Below are 21,002 nucleotides of genomic sequence, written 5' to 3' on the forward strand. Positions count from 1 at the left end.
CATTTCAATGAACTTTAACATTCTTACACACTTTCCCACTTAAAATGGAGGTGACCCAGAAAAGCCCAAGGCTTAATGTAGACTATCATAAGCATAATATTTGAGGGGGACTTTCAGCAGTATCCATATAATCACCATTACCCTCCCCGCCATTAAACTACTATAATGCACATATCATCACCTAATTAAAACTGGACCAAAGCCACTAATGAAACTGTGATGTGGGTCACTGAATCTTAAAGCATTTGTACAAAAGTGAAGGGTGCTGCCTGGGAGGTGCAGTGCTGTCTCCCATGCACTCGGTTCAGTTATATATTTATTGTCATGAGTAGCAGCACTCTCCTCCTGCTACTATTCTTAGAAATGTTTATAGGCCACCTTCATGACTCACTCGAGGCGGCTTACACCAGAAAATATAAAATAAAGCTTCTAATAGAGACAAGGAAAAAAATTCTACTACTTCTTGTACATTCACAGCATTAATAAACCAATAGTAATAAAACCTCATTCAACCAGAGACTAAAATACAATTTAACAGTTTCAGCAGCCTCAAAGAGCAGAAAGGTATCTCTCAAGAGTAAGCTACCAAGGGAGGAAAAGGGTCTTCAGGGCCTTTCAGAAGATCTGCAATGTAATAATTTCATGGAGGTCTGCTGGAAATGAATGCCAGAGCCATGGGGCCACCATGGAGGTCCACTCCCTTGTGCCTATAAACTTCACTAAACATGTATGTGATGAGAGTTCAGTGTTAGGCATCTGCTTAGCATTCTGCTTGTGTCTACATGGTTCCTTGTAAATAATTCTCTCTCTTAAAAATGCAGTGGTACCTCTGGTTACGAACTTAATTTGTTCCAGAGGTATGTTCTTAACCTGAAACCGTTCTTAACCTGAGGCACGCTTTCACTAATGGGGCCTCCCGCTGCTGCTGCGTCACCGCCATGCGATTTCTGTTCTCATCCTGAGGTAAAGTTTTTAACCCAAGGTACTACTTCTGGGTTAGTGGAGTCTGTAACCCGAAGTGTTTGTAACCCGAAGTGTTTGCAACCCGAGGTACCACTGTATTAATTTTCAATGCTGATGAAAACATACAGCTTTTCTAAACAAATGTCCTGATTTAAAGTTCAACATGGTATTCAACATGGTATTTCAGATAAATAGGTTTAAGTGGTTTTGTGCCAGGCGTAAATACTTGAAAAAAGCCTTGTTTTTAAAAGAAAAATTCATAGTAAAATTGAATGAATTTTTCAGGCATAGTAGCCCTTTCTGAGCTGATGGACCCTGAACATTTCCAGAAGTCTAGATGTAGAGCAGTTGGTGCAAGAATCATAGAGTTGGAAGCAACCATGAGGGTCATTTAGTTCAACCAGCTGCAATGCAGGAATCTTTTGCTCACCATAGGGCTCAAACCCACAACCCTGACATTAAGAGTTTATCAGCTGAGCTTTCCTTTCCTCCTGCCAGGTATTTTCTTACATTGCCTCAAGTTTTTAAAAGAGTCAAATATATATGAGGGAAAAATTAATCTAAATCCAGTGATTCATCCCAGTCTCTGCAAGCAGAACTCTTCCATGGTTGCAAATAAACTGCTTCTTGTGATTGCGGATATAGATATGATTGACTTTCCTTTCTAAAGCTCCCCAATGACCCTGTGGTTTCACCATTTTGGCAGTGCAAAGCAAAATAATTAATTTAGTCGAAATCCAAACATATTTATAACTTCATTATTGAACTTGTTTGTGGTGGGAGGTTTTTGTTTTGTTTCGTTTTTGGTCTTGTCAATAGTTACTTTGCAAAAATACAGCTGGAGCTGCCAAGGAGATGATTCTTATGAAGAGAGAAGCTAAGCAAAGCTTATTATTGATCAGTAGACTCAGACATTAATGGAAATAGCTAAATTGGAAAAGATCCTCTTTACACACTATGGCAAATTGTATTTATTTGATCAGGTAGGGCAACCTTTTATTGAACGGTGTACAGCCTTTGCTGTTAAACAGGCTTATTTTCATTTTTGCACAGCTTCAAATAGTTCTGGAGATGGCAACATTTCCTTTTTTATTTTCTCTCCATAGCTCTCTTTTCCTATCAAGGTTTGAACCAAATCTTGATTCTTTCTATATATTACATGAAATGTATTGCTGCAGCTTATCTCCGTGGGTTTTCTATACAGCCCTTTTGCCTTCACTGGACTTGGGATGTCATTTATCCCTCCTAAAATCGGGAAATATTCCTCAGTTATTTTCCCAAGGCACAGCCAGAGTATAGATCTGAAGCAGGGCTGGCTAACCCTTTTTGGTCCCAAGGATGCATGCACATCACCAAAGCAAAAGTCTGCTGCACCACATCTTCTGTCTTTTACACACAACACCTAGCACACACACAAATGTGAACCAGTGTGGTGTACTAGTTGGAGCATTGGACTAAGACCTAGAAAACTGGGTTCAAATTCCCACTTAACCATGATGAAGCTCACTGGGTGATCTTGGCCTAGTTTCTCACTCACAGAGTAACCTACCCCACAGACGTGTTGTGAGGATAAAATGGGGGAGAACTCTGTAGGCCCTCTTGAGTTCCTTGGAGAAAAAAGGTGAGAGATAATATGCTGTGTTTTTAAACTGCCTGGGTTGATAGGCCCATCGTGATCATGTGTATGGTTTATTTATTGGAGCAGTTCTGAGCTGCTGATTACACTATGTTTTTTGGTGTTTGGTTTTTAGAATGCTGCGATGGTTAATAAAGATTCTTGTTTGAATTTTTTTGTATGTTTTTAAATCTCTTGTAAGTCATCAAGAGCCTGCTTCGATTTTGGCACTAACAACAACATACAGGTCCACAAACATACGTAAAGATCACACTTTGAGCACACACATGCTCACTATACACACCCTCTCTACATAACAACAGAGAGAGAGAGAGATCACCTAGGCCAGCCTTTCTCAACCTGTGGGTCCCCAGATGTTGTTGGACTACAATTCCCATCACCCCTAGCTAGCAAGGCCAGAGGTCAGGGATGATGGCAGTTGTAGTCCAACAACATCTGGGGACCCACAGGTTGAGAAAGGCTGACTAGGCTTTGCTCCTTAAACTTCATCATTGCCTCTCCCAATTTTCCTCCTCATCACCTTATAGGTTCTTCTTATTTTCTTGTAGCAGGAGCACAGTGGTGGAATACGGCATTTCTGATGTTAGATATATTTCAATAAATAAATACAAATCTGATGAGGGCCAAAAACATGCCTTTATTTCCACCCTGCACTTCCTGAAAAGCTCTGCATGTTAAACTTTCTTCTTCCAAATGTCCAAAATAAGAACAAGTTTTGACAAGACAGAGTTTGATTGAAACAGCACGACACTGGCAAATTGCACACTCCACTGGAATTTGGACTTTGCCCATCTACAAGGTACTGATTATATTGTGCATGCCTTGGCCTGTGCTACACATGAGGAAAGATTCCTTTTTGGACTTTTGCACATAGAAAAGAGGGAGGATTTTACACACTGGGGATGAATGTTAGAAAGAAAAGAATGGGCATTGCGGAAATCAATCTCTCTTTTATACACTTCCAAATTATTCTCCTAAAAGAGAGGCCTCCAGCCGCTCTGTCAGTCATGATAAAGCTATCACTCTGAGATATATTACAGGTTTTCTTTTCATGTTTTCAATGGAAAACATCCCACAGGTGTGTTTACATTACCGGAAAATATATGAAGATTAATTATATGTCTGAGGCCTGAAATTTATCAACATATATTTTTTGAAGATTTCAGCTGGCTTAAAATGAATGGCTTTTAAAACATGCTAGCTAGAAAGTTTTGAGGAAAATAAAGCACTTTCAGGAACACGCACACACAACACCCAGAAATAGCCGATCTATTTTAATGAGTTTGTGGCAGAAGTCTATTCTTTCTATTGTTTGGATAAAACATAGGTGGGGAACAACAGTGAAGAACCAAACTTTTTTTAAAAAAAAACCAGTCGATTGTTCTCTGAAGTAAGATAAATCTGACCACCAGAAGCCAAATAGCACAACTTCTTTAATAGCAGAATCTAGCCTTTCAGCAGCACTAACTAGATCATTGCTATTAAACTGTACCACCAAGTACAATCCTTTAGAAAGGATTGCAAGCAAGGCTGGAGCTGTGACTTGTCATACCCAAATCTAGACTGTGAGAGTATATTCTTCAGCTCAACATCCCTGAGTCTAGGCCTTGAGATGTAGAAGAGGCTGGATTGTGGAGAGACTACTGTTATGTAGACAAGACAAAGATCGAAGAACTAGTATATATACCAATAAATTTCATGTTTCCTGCCAGTTATAAGGGCTGCTACACTCATAGGCCCTTGTGCACCAAAAGGGAACTTTCATATTGGTATTGATGTAAGCTAGGACTTGGCTTCAGACCCAGAAATGGGTGAATCTGTCAATCTCAGCTATTCTCAGTTTCTCATTTTCCCAATCTTAAATTTAATTCTCTGCATTTCTACAGTGATTTATGATTTGTTTGTTTATTTGTTTTAAAAATCCTCGTGAAAATTCACCATAATTTTATGTGAATTTTCCCCAATAGACACATTCTTCATGAAATTTTGACTAACCCGCCCCCATTTGTTTGCCAGCAGTTTCCCTAACATAATGCATTTTGTAGGTTATTTTCATGAATGCATGTATTTTTATGCTCACCTTCCTCTAATATACCCATTTTATGCAAATTTTGTGGTTGGAGAACCGCGCTGCAAAGTGTTAAAGTGAATATTTCAAAGGATAATTGTGCTTCGATTCACATATTGGTTCAAGAAAATGAAAACAATTTCTCCGCCATCCCTCCTCAGACCCCAAGACCCCATCGTTCAGGCCTTATAGCCCTTGAAAAGGTAGTGACACTCTCAGCCTCTGCGAATTGCACATGAAATCTGCTGAATAAATGGTGCACCACGAACTGAAGAAAATTGACAGAGGCTCAAAAGTCTGTTGACTTATAAAACATACTTGGTCCACTGACTATTCAAGTATATGTAAAGCATTAACTTGTTAGACATGTAACAAAGAAAGAAGCCCTCATCAGGCAGTCAGACTGAAGATGTATTCAAATGTAGTCAACTAGTGAAATAACTATCTACATCAGAAAAATCTTCAAACCTAAAATGAATCGAAAGCTAGCCATTCTTGCTCTTACTTAACCCAAAGTACTAAAGATGTGTATAGTTTAAGAGCAGAAGGGTGTTTTTGTTATGTACTGAAGTTCTCACCCTGGGCCAGCAGGGGGATACTGTAGATAGTTATGCAAATGAAGGATCGAAAAGTGACGTTCAGTGATTGGATAGTTTTAGAACGTTGCAACAGTTACAATTGTTCTGTAGCTCTATATAAGCAGGCTGACTGAGCTCCTCAGTTTAGTTCGGTTCCAGCTTACAAAATAAAGAGCTGCTTTGGAGAAATCGCTGTGTTGTCTGCTGTGTCAACCCACAACTTAACAGTTTTAATATTGATCTAGTGATGCTGGCAGATTTCTCCTTCTTCTTAACCAAGGACTGCCTATTTTGAATGCATCCACCGAAGTCTTGAACTTGCAGTACTCACTTCCCCACAACTGCTCATAACTGGTTTTAGAAATGTATAGCAGTAATTTAAACTGCAGGAGGCTGCTGCGGGGGTGGGGGTGGGGGAGAAGGAACTGGTGCCTGATTTAAATAACCATCTTGACAAGCAACATCCAAATAATCTACAGTAGTTCAAATGTATTGGCCTCATTCTGGGAATTGAAGTTAGCCCAAGAAAGGTTTCTGATTTACTGCTGTTCAAGACCTAGACAAACAAATATATAACCATACATATTATTTATATACTTCCAATTGATGCTGGAGTAGCACTTAGGCAATGAAGTATGAGCTGCAATCTAAACAAGGAAAAGAAATCTCTATGCATTATACATCTTCGTTAATATACAAAAACTGAACACCTAGTCAATAGCACTCAAAATGGCCTAGACTCTTATCAGCAAAGTTCATACTTCAAACATTCTAGGTAACTGGCATGCTTACAACTCGAATTAAGAGGAGAAAAGACATTACTGTTTATTACTTTGTTTGAAATAGTCATATCTTGTCTTCCTGCAGGAGGTATCCATTACTGAAGTGCAAAACATTCCAAATTCATAGAGGGGGAGAAGAAAGATTCTAACTCATTGGCAACAAGCCAGATCTTTAAAAGCCATCAAATAACCTTAATAGCCACAGGGCAACACTTGAACAAAGCCATATAGACTGTCTACTATGTTTTTCCCCCTACACATCTTAAATTTGCCCTCTTAGGTATCAAGGTGTCAAGGTACGAATGGTCTTTGTTGCTCCTGGGGCAAGTAAAGATTATTAACTGTACTAAAGTTATTATGGAAGTGGTCAGTCTAAGTAGTGATTCCACAGTTTGGTACAGAAACATGAAAGAGGTTGAGGAATTGAGAAATCAAGCAATGCCAAGGGCTCATACTCAAGGCTTACCAAGAATTTATTATGCTAGCAGTATGAGAAACTGCTTTCCTGTGGATTACTATTGTGGTAACCATATGTATACTGGAACCAAGTAGGTGGGGCAAAAGATGTTTTGCATCTCTAATAAGGTAAAGGTAAAGGACCCCTGGACAGTTAAGTCCAGTCAAAGGCAACTATGGGATGCAGCACTCATCTCGCTTTTCAGCCAAGGGAGCTGGCGTTTGTCCACAGACAGCTTTCTGGGTCATGTGGCCACTACTAAACCACTACTAGCTCATGGAGGACTGTGACAAATGCCAGAGTGCATGGAAACACCATTTACCTTCTCGCTGCACGGTACCTATTTATCTACTTGCACTAGTGTGCTTTTGAGTTGTTAGGTTGGCAGAAGCTGGGACAGAGCAATGGGAGCTCACCTCATTGCATGGATTCAAACTTCTGACCTTCCGATCCACAAACCGAAGAGGCTCAGTGGTTTAGACCACAGCGCCACCCACGTCCCACTCATCCCTAGTGGAAAGGATTGCAACAACTGGGTAGGAAGGAACCATTTGATTTGCCCCACCGCTAAGGATCAGGCACATGCATGGCTATCCTAGCATCATGGGTAGTGGCTTCCATGCTAGTACAATACGGTGAGAAGTTGGTTCAAATGTCTAGCCAAAGTCATAGGCTAGGAGATAATGTATGTTCTAATAGTATTGCTTCTTTTGAAATGGGCAACATGTAAGACTGCGGTTGAATAATTACTGAATAAAAATGAGGAAAAAACAAAAGTCAGATATTGGAGGTGAGGAAATGAAGAGGCAGGCAGAAGGCAAGAGAATAAAGAGACAATGAACATCTGCTTGTTGCAGGGCTTCGTTCCTTGATTTGTGTCTGTGTTCAGAGTAAGTAAACTTTTCATTTCAAAACAAATTAAATACTGAAACTACATACAATGCCCGCAGCATCCAACTCTTCTGATTCCAGAGACTGCCTCTAATAACATATATATCACAAAATGTTTAAAACAAACAAAAAAGTACATTCTAGGCATTGCTGGGGAAAGTTTTTCCAAGGCCAACTGATACCTGTTCTTGGCCTAATTCTTAAAGGCAGTTATTCTGGATTAATTTTAAGTTTCCTAATTACCTATGTAATCCTATTAAAGTCAACAAAGCTCCTCTAGCACAGGCAAGTTATGAACTGAAGCCTTCGTCACTTGCATCCTGATCCTGACAAATATGTTTTGCTGATCTGAAAGGAAGACTTGCATCCATCGTGGGCTATGAGAGATCTAGCTGCTCAGATCCACTCTCTCACCTCAAACACCTCCTAGTGATCAGAGGCTGAAGGGCAACATGAAGGAAGATCAAAGATAAGGGTGGGATATGCCACCTGAATATTCACCTTACCACGGAAACATTTCCATTCCTGATGCTAGACTTGAAAGCTGTTTTTATTGTGAGAACCGCTCATAAGCCGCTTTCAAAACCCTTTAGGACTATGAAGCAGGATATAAGTGTAATATACACATAATATATTTCTGCTTCAAACCTTGGTTATTTTTTGATACCAGCTGAAGACTTTCCTACTCTGCTGGGCTTCCTGAATGGCCACTTATGTCCCTGAAAGTTATTTGTGCACTAAATGACATGGTTATTCTGACTGGTGTAATTGATGGATAGAAGATGGTTTTGCTTTAAAGTGTATGTTATTTTGTTTTAATTGTGTACTGTGCTTTAAGTGTCATGACCTACCCCCAAATTAAAAGGTGGGGTATAAATCTAACAGAGAAACTAGTGAGAAGAGAAACCAAAATTACTGGGAGTTCCCCACTTTGCTGACGACATTATCTCTACCTGGGCAGGTGATGGTGAAGACACTTTCCCCCATTATCCTCTTCTTTTTACATTTGGCAATCAGCAGGGTGCAAGGAGACAGTGAAAGTATTTTCTGTCATAGTTCTGGCAATGGGAAGAAAAAACAGGTCTCATGACAGAATCACCACTTCATGCCCCCGCCCAGCCCATGAAAGGGAAGAAAAACTAAAGGATTCCACCCAAGGCCATAACCACCAAAGTTGTGACGAATTGCTACAGGGAAGACAAAACCTGCCAATGCAGGAAAATTTCTGCCCGGTCCTTCAACAGCAACCAGTCAAAGACCGTAGCAGCACCCACTAAACAGGAAGAAAGAGTTAACCTGCAGACCTGAAAACATTAAACAAAGGGAGGGCGGGGAGGGTGATTCTCCAGAGCTGACTGCCTGGCTATCATCGGCTCCACCCCCTATTTATAAATGGGGCTGGTCCCGCCTCCCAGCAAGAAACTTGATTACTGAGGCTGGGTGTGAACCTCCAAATAATAACACTGAGAGACAAGTCAGCCCCCCTTTACTAGTAAGTTCCCTGGGAACTGTAGCACTGTGCGCGATCCCACAAAGGGCACCCACACTATAAAGCGTGAGTGCTCATTGCCACGAGCTGTGTGTATGTACAGGGGAGATTAGCACAGGTTGACAGACTTTGCAAGCCTGGACTGTAGAGACTGGAAGCACCGATTCCCAAATTAGAGTGGGTGCACTACAGGTTGAGTACCTTTATTCCCTGTGGTGGGAGGTGGATAATTCCCAACATGAGGCATCTAGGAGTGGGAGATTTAAGGGAGCCCTCAAGTTGCTTAGACTGTGGGAGTGAGGCTGTACTGTTCTTACTCAAGTCATTCAAAAAAACTCAAATGGAAACATTGTGGGATAATCAAGCGTTACAGGCTTAATTTCTCTTATTTTGTTTTTCCTTCCTACACTATAAAATGTAATGTGTCTGTATGCAGTTTATAAGGGCCCATCAAGCTTTTTTTTTTTTAAAGCCTTCTGTTTGAAGTTTGCCTACTGTTGCTGCAAATAGAAACTTAGCATATGGTATAGTTGTAATTTGTCAAAGGAAAAAAGAAATACCTTCCATCTATTTACCTTGTGCATATGAAACACCTTCTCTTTGCATTTTCAAGTTCTTTGCTGGGGTGTGTGTAGATTGGGCTTTCAAAAGAAACTGTAGAAACCCAGAAAAGACAGCGGCAGGGGGACATCACCAAACAATGTCACTCAGGGATGGACAAACTTTTCTCAGCTCCATTTGGAATTTCATTGCAAATGCAGGTGTCGTTGAAGAATCGGGGTGAAGTGTGGTGAATTTTGCAAGTTCTAAATTGGTTCACATTTCTTGGTGTTTTACAGGCCACATGTGCTTTCACACAGTATCTCTTGGGAACGCCAGGCAAGAGTTTTACAGCAAGGAAGCACTTAGAAGATATCTTCTGAAAAGTTCCAGGTATTATGAGCAGGGGAAATTCCTATATGAAGTCTGTCATTCCAATCAATCAATCAGTTGGTTCAAACTGACCATTATTTATGAACTACGGCAGCATCACTAGAACACTATAGTGTTTATACTTGATTTTCCCTTTACAATCCCAATTCACTTCATTGGGGACAACTGAAGCTTGATTATGACTTGGTGACACTCCAGGAGCAGCTGAACGGAGAAACGAGACCTTTATGAAAGCTTTAAAATGGTTAAGAAAATGTAGAAAATTTGCTAATAGGAGGGGAATAGTACTTCCAGATATGATTAAAAATAAATTAGATTAATCACGTATTTCAGAATGTATTGGCAACCTTTTATGCATATTAAATGTCAGAAGAGAGAAATTTGTTAGTAGCAGGATTCCTGAGTCAGCAACTCAAGCTGCTGATGCAGTCTCCCGGGGAGGCAGGTGTGGAATCATTTCTTTGCATGACCTGATTATGAAGGGAGTAGAACTTCTGTTATATATTTTTTTTGGGGGGGGTATATTTTGGTGGTAGGCACATGCTTTTGCATGCCGGAGATCTGTACCTCAATCCCTGCCAACTCTGGAAAATGGTAGCAGAGGATGTGAAAGACCTCTGCCAAAGAGGAGACAGTGCTACTCAAATACTGCCATTCAAATTAGACAAGGCTTGGCTCCATGGACAAATCATCTGACCAGGTAGAAGGCAGGTTCATAACTTCCCATATCTTTTTTCCAAGGACTGGTGTTTAAAAACCTGAATTGCCTGTGAACCCTGAGCTGGACTCGGCATGAGATCTGGATGCCAAGGGGGCGGAGATGGGCTGCTTTTGCTTGCCAGGCTCTTTTTTTCATGGCAAGAGATTGGCAAATGAAGCGGGCAGGACTGGGGTCAAATCCAGGATCTTTTCTTTCCCCTTCAAAGCAAGTAAATAATTTTGAAGCAAGATTTAGTAAACAAAGCCTAGCTTTGGGTTCTTGTAATAAAAAGAAACAAGGGCTGAAATTGCCTTAGGCCTTGAAACACAAGATATTTTCATTATCTTTCCTCACTGAGCTGTGTTGCCATTCATTGCACACCCTTAGAAACCACCAGTAGTTCCCTTGATAGATGAGTGGCATCTTCTCCAAGTCTCTTTCTTTCTGTCTCTCTCCTTTGGTTGCCAAATTGCCTATGCTATGTTATAATTTCCATAAATGAGCAAGCAGGAGGCTTCCTTCCTTCAGAAACACATCAGAGCCCCACAAGCAGCCCAATCAAACATTGAAATCCCTTGAAAGGGGTCAAACTGTTTGAATGAAGCACTCAAGGATGCCTAATTCCCCACCCCAACCAAAGGGCTCCCTGCCTCCTTTGCTTACATTCTTTTTTCAAGTTTAATGTGAGTTGATACTGTGATGCAGTGGCAAAGAAAACCCCATAATGCTATTCTAGGCTGCATCAACAGTAGTATAGTGTCCAGATCAAGGAAAGAAATATTACAACTCTCTTCTGGTCAGGTGTGATCAGACCACACCTGGAATACTTTGTCCAGTTCTGGGTGCCACAGTTTCAGAAGGATATTGTCAAGCTGGAACGTGTGCAGAGGAGGGCGGCCAAGATGATCAAGGCTCTGGAAACCAAACCTTATGAGGAACGGTTGAAGTTGTTGGATATGTTTAGCATGGAAAAGAAAAGGCCAGAGGCCTGCAGCACTTCTGTTTGTCCTGTGATTTGGAACAAATGTCAGTCAGGTTTTCTGTGGGGATTCAGCAGCAAACAGCGAGTTTTCCCTGGGAAAGCAGGGAAAACAATAGGACAAAAAAGAAACCTCTCAGACAAAATTGCAGGGCAAACAGGAATGTGGATAAGCCCTGAGAAGTGAGATGAGAGCCATCTTGAAATATCTGAATGGCTGTTATATGGAAGATGGAGCAAGCTTGTTTTCTGCTGCTCCAGAGGGTAGGACCCAAACCAATGGATTCAAGTTACAAGAAAGGCGATTCAAGCTAAACATTGGGAAGAATTTTCTGGCAGTAAGAGCTCTTTGATGGGGGAACAGACTGTCTAGAAAGATGGTGAACTCTTCTTCATTGGATGTTTTAAACCAAAGGTCGGGTGGCCATCTGCCATGGATTCTTTAGTTGTGATTACTGCATTGCAACGGATTGGACTAGAAGTCCCTCAATTAGTTTTAACAATGCACCTTTAATTTCTGGATATTGTGCATATTAATAAAGGTAAAGTAAAGGTACCCCTGCCCGTACGGGCCAGTCTTGCCAGACTCTAGGGTTGTGCGCTCATCTCACTCTATAGGCCCGGAGCCAGCGCTGTCCGCAGACACTTCCGGGTCACGTGACCAGCGTGACAAGCTGCATCTGGCGAGCCAGCGCAGCACACGGAACGCCGTTTATCTTCCAGCTGGTAAGCGGTCCCTATTTATCTACTTGCACCCGGAGGTGCTTTCGAACTGCTAGGTTGGCAGGCGCTGGGACCGAACGACATATTAATATATGTATTTAAATACTCATTGTCCTGGGCAATTCATGGATTTGCATGCCTCAGATTTCAGTCAATGATATAATTGTACTAAAACATTCCAAAAGAAGCTTGGGGTCCCTTCCAGAAGTTTAAAGAAATCCAGGCATTTGAAAAGCCAAAAGTACTTGCTCTGATTTATTGAGAAATCATCCTGTACATCTAGTATCTGGTAAAACTGTGACTGTTCAGGAGTCACAATTTAGAAAGATCCGTTGCCCATAAAATTAAGTTTTAATTCCCAATGGAGCAGAAGCTGTTAAATTAAAGAAGCAGAGAGTTTAGTTTCTTTGATCTAGGGAATCAAGGGAATTGAAGCAAATGTGCTCATGAACCTGTTTGTCTCAGGTGGGGTTGGGTCTAGGTGGAAGGAAGGAGAAACAGATAAAGCAATAGACCTATTCTGACCTAACAAAAACATTTTCCTCCCATAATGAAATGAAATTTCTGCCTCTGATGTGCAACAAAGCTGGTAGCTTAGTTTAATGGTTACTAGCCTTGATGGCTCTGCTCTGCTTCCACAGTCGGACTCTGTATGGTTCTGAATACCAGTTGCTGAAAGCCATAAGGAGTGGGGAGAGTTGTGCTGGGGCCTCGCTTATGGTTTCCCCACAGGCATCTGGTTGACCACTGAGAAAATAGGAGTCTGGACTAGATGAGTCACTGGACTGACGGCTCTTCTTATGTTCTTATTCTGAGTTGATGCAGACCAAGAAGGAAACCCATCACCACAGTCTGTTGCCCAGTCCCTCCGTGTTGTACACAGATGTACCAACTTCACTAGGGAAGAGAATACATTTCAGCCAGAAGGCAGAAGAGGGCATTTTAGGGAAGAGATTCATAGCTCTAAAAAATAATTGATGCTAGAATCCATGCCAAGAAGGCAAGGAGACAATACCCCAAATAATGCAACCACAAGTGATTGATGGAAATTTAATACTGAGGTGGGATGCAGTGTGTGTGTGTGTGTGTGTGTGTGTGTGTGTGTGTGTGTGATGGTTTCATTGGTGTCAAGAGTTACCTTTGAAACATGTCATGATGCTGTTACAATGCGGAAAAATCATGTATATATGTTTTATATCTAATTAATATTACAACATGATTTTCATGGATGCTGTGGTTGCCAAGCCACAGCTGGCAAGCCTGGCACAAAGAACCACTAAAATATGGGCAATAATCATTCCTTCCTGAGAATCCCCGCTTTCACTTAAAAATTTTGTGGATCTCATGTTGTGAATATAAACTTGGAACAAGCTGAAACGGAAATGCAGGGGCATAAATGTTCAGAATTTTTAAAAAATCAATATTTCATAGAATGACAATAAAGCATCATGGAAAGATTCCCTCCAAATTTTGAGAGAGAAGCAGATGTTGATCTTAATCAATGGTTTGAACACAGTAAATCAAAGAACAATGTGTGCAAGCTGGTTTGACATAAAGGGAGGAAATGGTTTGACCAGCTCAATGTCAAGCTGTTTTTGATGTCCTCCATCAGATGATTTCGGTACCTGAGCACTATAGCAGCATGAAGTTAATATGATCACCCAGGGGAGGTACAAGAAAGAGCCAACCCAGCATACAAGAGTGATGTAGTCATGCACTGCCACACCTGGTATTAGCACTAAACTGGGAAATAAACAAACATATTTGTCCTGTTTTCCTTTCTTTCTCTTTCTCTTTCTCTTTTTCTTTCTTTCTTTCTTTCTTTCTTTCTTTCTTTCTTTCTTTCTCTCTCTTTCTTTTTTAAGCCCTGTCAGTAGTAGTAATTACAAACCCACCTCTAGTAGAAATGTGGCCTCCATGAAACTGAAGATGTGTAATGCATGCCCTCTATCTGTTCAACCAGTGATCTCAATCCTGACCCAAAGTCACTAGCCTGTAATTAGCAAGCTTCTAATTGATTTTTAATTTAAAGCAATTACAAAAGGGGGCATTACCATGCATCATTTATACTTATGGTATTGCAAGGCAAGTACAATTAGGGCAAAAGGAGGTTGGGAGGTGTGGTTTTTGTTTTGTTTTTGTTATATGTAGTTTTGTGATGCATAAAGGATGCTAGAAAATTCCTAAAAAGTCAGAAGCAGAAAAAAGAGCTCTTGTGATGGGTCCCACCATTAACTTAAAGCTACTCCTCAATTCATTTCTAAAGGATATTATAGCACCATGAATACCTTGCAATGATTCAGAAGAGTCAAGGGCCAAGCTTGAAGAAATATAGAAAGGCCTTTTCCAAATAAAAGAAAGAATTCAATTGTGATGATACTGAAGGAGAACGTATAATGAGGGTACAACAGAAACATCAGGAAAGTGCTCACTAAAAATCATATTTTCAATTTGTCTTTGAGAGATGGCAAGCAATGATGAACATGGGAGTATCATAACAGTGGATTGTATCAGTACTTGGGGAATAATATGCAAGATGTCAAGGGTCTCAAACAAGGGTCTTTTGCAACAAGCCCCATTTATGTGGCAGCTTGCAAGCAGGGGGAATGGCTGTCCTCATCTCGGCTTCACCACAGCATTATGACTGTAGATGGCATCTGAGCAACAGTCAGTGAGAGGGATGAAGTACTATGACGGTCATGGACATTGGGGTTGGATCCCACAAAGGTATTGTGCAGGTAGAATGACTTCTGCACATGCAGCAGAACTCCCCCCCCTTCTTCCCCTGCTCACATGCTGCTGCATCCCACCCCATATGGGTTGGAGGTGGGGGGACTTCGAGCAGATATGTGGAGGTGCATGGGGCATGAGGGGGAAGGAGATGTTCCACTGCATGAGTAGAAGTCAGTCCACTTGCACAAGCAGATACAGCCTCATTGATTCCAGAGATTAGAGGAAGAGGGTTCTGCTGGGAGGATCTACGAATCCAGAAAGTATAGGCAAGTAAATATCTGTTCCACATGCTTACACAGAAAGAAACACACCATTCTGGCATGTCTGCCTAGAAATACAAACCAGGCAGTCAGAAACCTGGGGAGGTTAAACAAAGAGAAGTAGAAGGAAATAAAGAACATCATGCTGGAAAAGGCCTAGAATGGTCCACAGTGTAATTTCAGAAATGAGCTTTTCATTCATGAGATTTGATATATGGGATGGGATTGTGGGAAGGGATCTCTAAAATGATGCCTAAGCCTTATGCGCCCCTGTTTGTCTTTAGTCTGCCAGTGCTGTCATAATGGTGAAAACTAGCTGCTCACTAGCGATCCATAGTCTAGTTCAGTTGTTTTTAATTTTCTGCTGAAGGCAATCTTTATGATGTCAGAGTTGCCCAGTTTGGGAAGTAACATACAATCCAGTCATTCAGAGAACAAAGGGAGCAGAGTCTCAAGGGATTAATTGAGACAACACTATAAACAAGACCAATATGCAGTGAAACCCTAAGCAGGTCTGCTAAGCGGTAGTTCAATGGGGCTTACTCCCAGGTAAGTGTGTAGAGGATTACAGCCACAACAACATAATTTTAAGTGTTCAACACAGTGTTGGAAATAAAGTTGTTCATGTCTAAATAATTTTATAAATCAATATAAGCCTACAGATGAATTCCATTTTAAAAAAGTAGTTGTGACAAATAAAACAATGCAACATCTTACATTTCTCCAAAGCATATAATTTGTTTTGGGTTTGTTTTTTTAAAAGCTTTTGCTCTATGCTGCTTCCAGGAGCTACACACAAACACACATCACACCAACGTTTAAAACAAAAACAAAAATCTGGAGGAACGATTGATTGAAGTGTGTTCTGGTGCGCCATTCTGCCTCTGCACAAATATGGAGAAACTTAGATAACGAAAAATGAGCAATTCATTAAAAATGTGAATGAGTGGCAAGACTACTTGCAGGAACATCACCCAGATTGTTTTAGAAGTCCCATATAACCCTACACATCTACTGTAGGTAGAAAGCTGTTCCTCCATCGGTGAGCGATGAATATGATATCCCCATAGCTTTATCTGAACTGACATCTACACATTGCTACTTGAAGCCCACATGTTACATCAAGTGACAGCTCTATAGTGATTCCCAAAGCTCATGTTAATTTTAGAATGGTCTGGGGGAAAGGAACGTTGACAAAAGACACACCGCACTGAAGTTCTTCAAAGGAGCACACGTCGAATTGGGAAGTCCTAAGTCCATGATTCAGGAGCAAGAGAAGATGGGATTCATTTCACATTTCAAAAAGTTATTGTTTCTTGAGATACTCCATAGTTTTTTGTTTGCTTTGAATATAATTTTGTTTGAAAGGAATAGGGTTCTCAAGTGAAAGGAATTGGCGCAACAAAATGAATGTGTCCTTGTTGGTATCCCATTTGTATGAAAGGGCCAGAAAAAAGATACAAGATCTTCCAAATTCTAGGAATCTCAAACACTTCATTACATGCAAAATACTTGCGTTTGGTTCTCATTTATTTATTTGTTGCTTTATTTCACAATTTTTTTATCCCATCTTTAAGAAATCTTGCAACAATCATCAAAATATAAAAGCAATAAGCTATGAGCACAATAAAACAGAAGTAAGCACAACAAAAATGACAGCAGAGAACAGCAATAAAAGAAACAGACAGCAAAGCAACACTAAAATTGAAAAATAGGATTGTTTTTACCCATTGCCTAAAAGCTAGCAACAATTATGTGTCCCTGAAAAGGTAGGGAGCTACCACCATGAAGGCTGTAACCTGAACCTAATCTTAGAAGGAAGGAATACCTGAGACTCAACTACACTCAGACATTGTTGTAACTACACTCATATTGTTGTAACTCTGTTGTTACACCAGATGGCGCTGTAGAGCACAAAATTTGTCTATGCGATTTTACATAGGCTTTTTTTCTTTCGTTATAACGATCTAATTTATAACTTATTTATAGGGGTTGTCCCCCTGTGTATAGATTCCGCCCTGAACAGGGCATCTGGTTAAGATATTAGACAATCTAGAAAGCTGCCCTTCATATAGTCTAGCCCTAAGCTGCATAAAGTTTATAAATCAAGAGAAGCATTCTATTGCTTGGCTAATATTTCAACACAATTCACACTAGTACTGTGCTAAACCTGTTCTCCAGGTTCTCATTTTTTTTCTGCCTTGTTCTCGGGGTATTTTAAGATTTCTTTAGCATTTCAGTAGGTGTAGGCTGGAGATTATATTCATTGTGAGGTGGCCATCAGTGCTTTGTGGGTGCTTTTCTTTCTGCATAACATTTTACCAGCAGCCTCCTTGGCTATCCCTCCTTCTGGATCTGAAAACATCCTCTAAGGAGTTACCTCATGACATCTTCCCCAGAAAATGAATCATAGAAGGAATGGAAGCTTCTTACGATGTGCCTGAGATTTTGTAGTTAAGTCCTCCCTTTTACTGATTTTTTTTAGAAGTACAAGGACTTTCTTTTCTTTTCTTTAAAACAGAATAGCTGTGAGACACTTAGTAGACAGTATCTCTCCAACTGAGAATGTTATGGGTTTTCAGAAAGTGTGCCCTTCTGCAACAGCCACAGACCACCAAAAAGATTATTTGTACAATGAAAGAAAGGACACTTACAAACACTCCTTAGCCATCTTCAAAATAAACTTAGCAGAAAACCATTGATCCGACCCATGAGAATTTCACGGATATTATCTGTCCCCTTTGATAATTTTTGAATGCAATTTCTTTTCTTATTAATTAATGCAGAATGGTAATACACACACATACACAGGAGAAACATTCTGTACAGTGCAAATTGCCATACCCATGTAATATACTTCTTTAGGTATAAAATAAATGGATTCTTCTCTTATACCTCAATGATGCTGTTCAGTTAGACTTAAGTATTTATTACTTCATATCATGGAATTCATCCTCCCACTTTTGAGAATATTAGCCTGGTTGTTTTAAGTGGCACCCCAGTGTTGCTTTTTTGGATTGGCCATAATGGTAAAGAAAGTAATCCGATGTGTCAAACTGAACTTTTGTCACTCTTCTGACCTGGTTCAAAATACAGTGGTACCTCTACTTATGAGCACCTCTGGTTACGTTTCCTTCGGGATATGCATACGGTAAACCCAGAATTATTTTTCCAGGTTTCGGCGCGCACGCATGCACAGAAGTGCTCTACCACATCGCGTCCATGCGCAGAACAGGCATCTCCGGTTGTGAAAACCTCAGGATCTGACCGGAGTTCCAGAATGGATCCCTTCCGCAACTGGAGGTACCACTGTACAAAAGTGCCTCTCAGGCAGCAACACAACCACTGACTTCAAATAAACAATGTTGCCAGCTATGTTTTTCTACTTCTGTTTTTCAAGGGCATCCATTTCATATTTTATTCACCCCGGGTTGTTTATTAATTTGCACTAATCAGTTCAGGCCAGAGGACCAAGGTGATGATTTAGTGCTTGGACAATGTGATGTAACTGGAAGGTTCCGCAAGGTTCTTTCATCCAATTCCTACCCTTCTAGGTAGTGACCAAAGGGGTGGAAGGGTGTTGGTTGTTGTGGCTCAAACAGCAGGTTCCCCCCCCCCCAAAAAAAGGTTGATGTGCTGAAAAGATTTTTTTCCCCATGCATATATTTTTTAAAAGTCTGTCAGTGGCAAAGTGGTAGCTTTCAAATGAAGCCTGCACATTTAATCTGAAACCTCTTACAATAAGAGATCAAAACGGCAGGGCATATTGAGGCCTATATCACCTAGCAACTGTCTTTTGAATAATGAGGAAAGGCAAGGGTCGTGTACCCTGGTATTATAACACTTCTGACTGTTCTCTTTGGCTCTCTGCATAATCCTTACTTTATCAATGTACGTTTTATTTTTTAATTATATTTTTATTACTAACATTTTAATATTATGTACTGCATTTACTGTTCCAAGATTAAACAATATTTGCTCCAGTAATAAGAAAATCCATTGTTTTTCTTTTTTGAAAAAGATTGAATGTATTAAGTATCAATATTCTGCATTTGTTCCTAAACGTGAACGTTACAAAATATTTCAGATTTCTTTCGCTCATGCCTCAAAAGTTAACAGTGTACACATTTCAATCAATTTCGGCTGAACAAACCTTTGTGATTTGTTCCCTTACAGTTGGGTCACATCGATTCTTCATTATAGCAAATTCATATTCAGAAACAAGAAAGAGCATTCTGTCATTTTAAAAAACATCCATAATGCTAGAAGTTAGAGGCAGAGACAGAATTTTGGTTGCACTTAATACAATATTAGTTAAAGTCAAGTGTGTTTTCTATATTGCCCTAAGAAACCAAGAAAAAAGGACCTTGGGATTTAAGGACAAAATAAGCAGTAATAATTTAAATCTTCTTTTTAAAGCTAATACATCTGTATTAATGGCTTTATCTACAACATACCTAGCTCCTGATAACTATCATCTCCAATAATTTACTAATAAATCTTATTTAGCTGTTCTAGTATCAAATATATTTGGGTTTCAACTGCAGCTATCGTATATGCATTTACAAATACGCCAGAGTAGATGTGTTTGCTTCTGTCTGCATAAATAAACAAAAATGGGCCAGATTCCTGGTTTATCTTAGAATTTGCTATATTTTAACAAATGCAGTTAATGTTTGAAAATTTAAGAACTTAAAATGATTTAAAAATTTAACCACAAATATCTGTGCAACTCCTAATATCATCAATTACTATTTATGGGACCTTTCTGCAATCATGAAAATGGTGTATTTTAATAGTATCAAACATATATTGTTATATTTGCTTATGTAGTTGTTTCAATATTCTTGTGAGCCACATTTGATCTTGCAAAAGTAGAGTAGAAATTCTTGCAATAAATTATAAACAGCCTGTCCATAACTTACTACAGCGCATTGTAGCCAGTGGCACAGAAGCTGTCCAGGGCTTTGCTATGTAAGTCATCATCAAATAAACCCAATTAGGCTGCAGTTCTATGGAGTGTTGTAGTCTGAGGTTCTCTGTTCTCAGGAAACTTGCATCGCGTTGGATGGTTACAGCAGTAGCCAACTAACTTGTTCCATTGCACAATGATTTCTGGTTACGCAATAAGTGTTCCCCACGTATTGTCCCTCTGCACCCCCTCTAAACCTGTTCTGGTTTCCCCCCACAACTCTGCAGAGCAGAGTTGGGAAGGGCATGGGGAGAGGGGGGTGGGATTCAGTTCTGCAAGTGAAAACCCCTGTACAGTGGTACCTTGGTTGTACAACCATAATCCGTTCCAGAGGTCTGGTTGTAAACCAAAACAGGTTGTAACCCAAGGCACGCTTTTGCCAATGGGGCCTCCCCCCAAAATTGGTTGTAATCCAAAAAAAGGGGGGTTGTAATCCAAAAAAAAAAGGGACACGCACTTCCGGGTTTGACATGGTTGTAATCCAAAACGGTTGTAATCCAAAGCGGTTGCAAACCAAGGTACCACTGTACTGACAAATGACTTAGTTACATACCACCCTTAGTCTCTAATTATGCCATATTCTTTTGGCCTTTATGGAGACTGAGTGATATTTAACTTGATATTTCAGAGGGTGTGTGAATGACATATAAATTGAACCAATCAAAACTCACACTTGTGAGTAGGGGATATTCCTTCTGTGGAAGGGCTTTTATGAAAGACACATGGAAAACTACACACATCTAATAATTTTTAACCTCTGTAGGACACGTGATCATTTGGTACTCAAGTTTTAAAACATACAGAATTCATCCATATTGGGGGAAAATGAGCTTTTACA

The sequence above is a fragment of the Podarcis tiliguerta genome (genome assembly GCF_965153285.1).
Source record: "Podarcis tiliguerta genome assembly, chromosome: 7".
Lineage (NCBI taxonomy): Eukaryota > Metazoa > Chordata > Lepidosauria > Squamata > Lacertidae > Podarcis > Podarcis tiliguerta.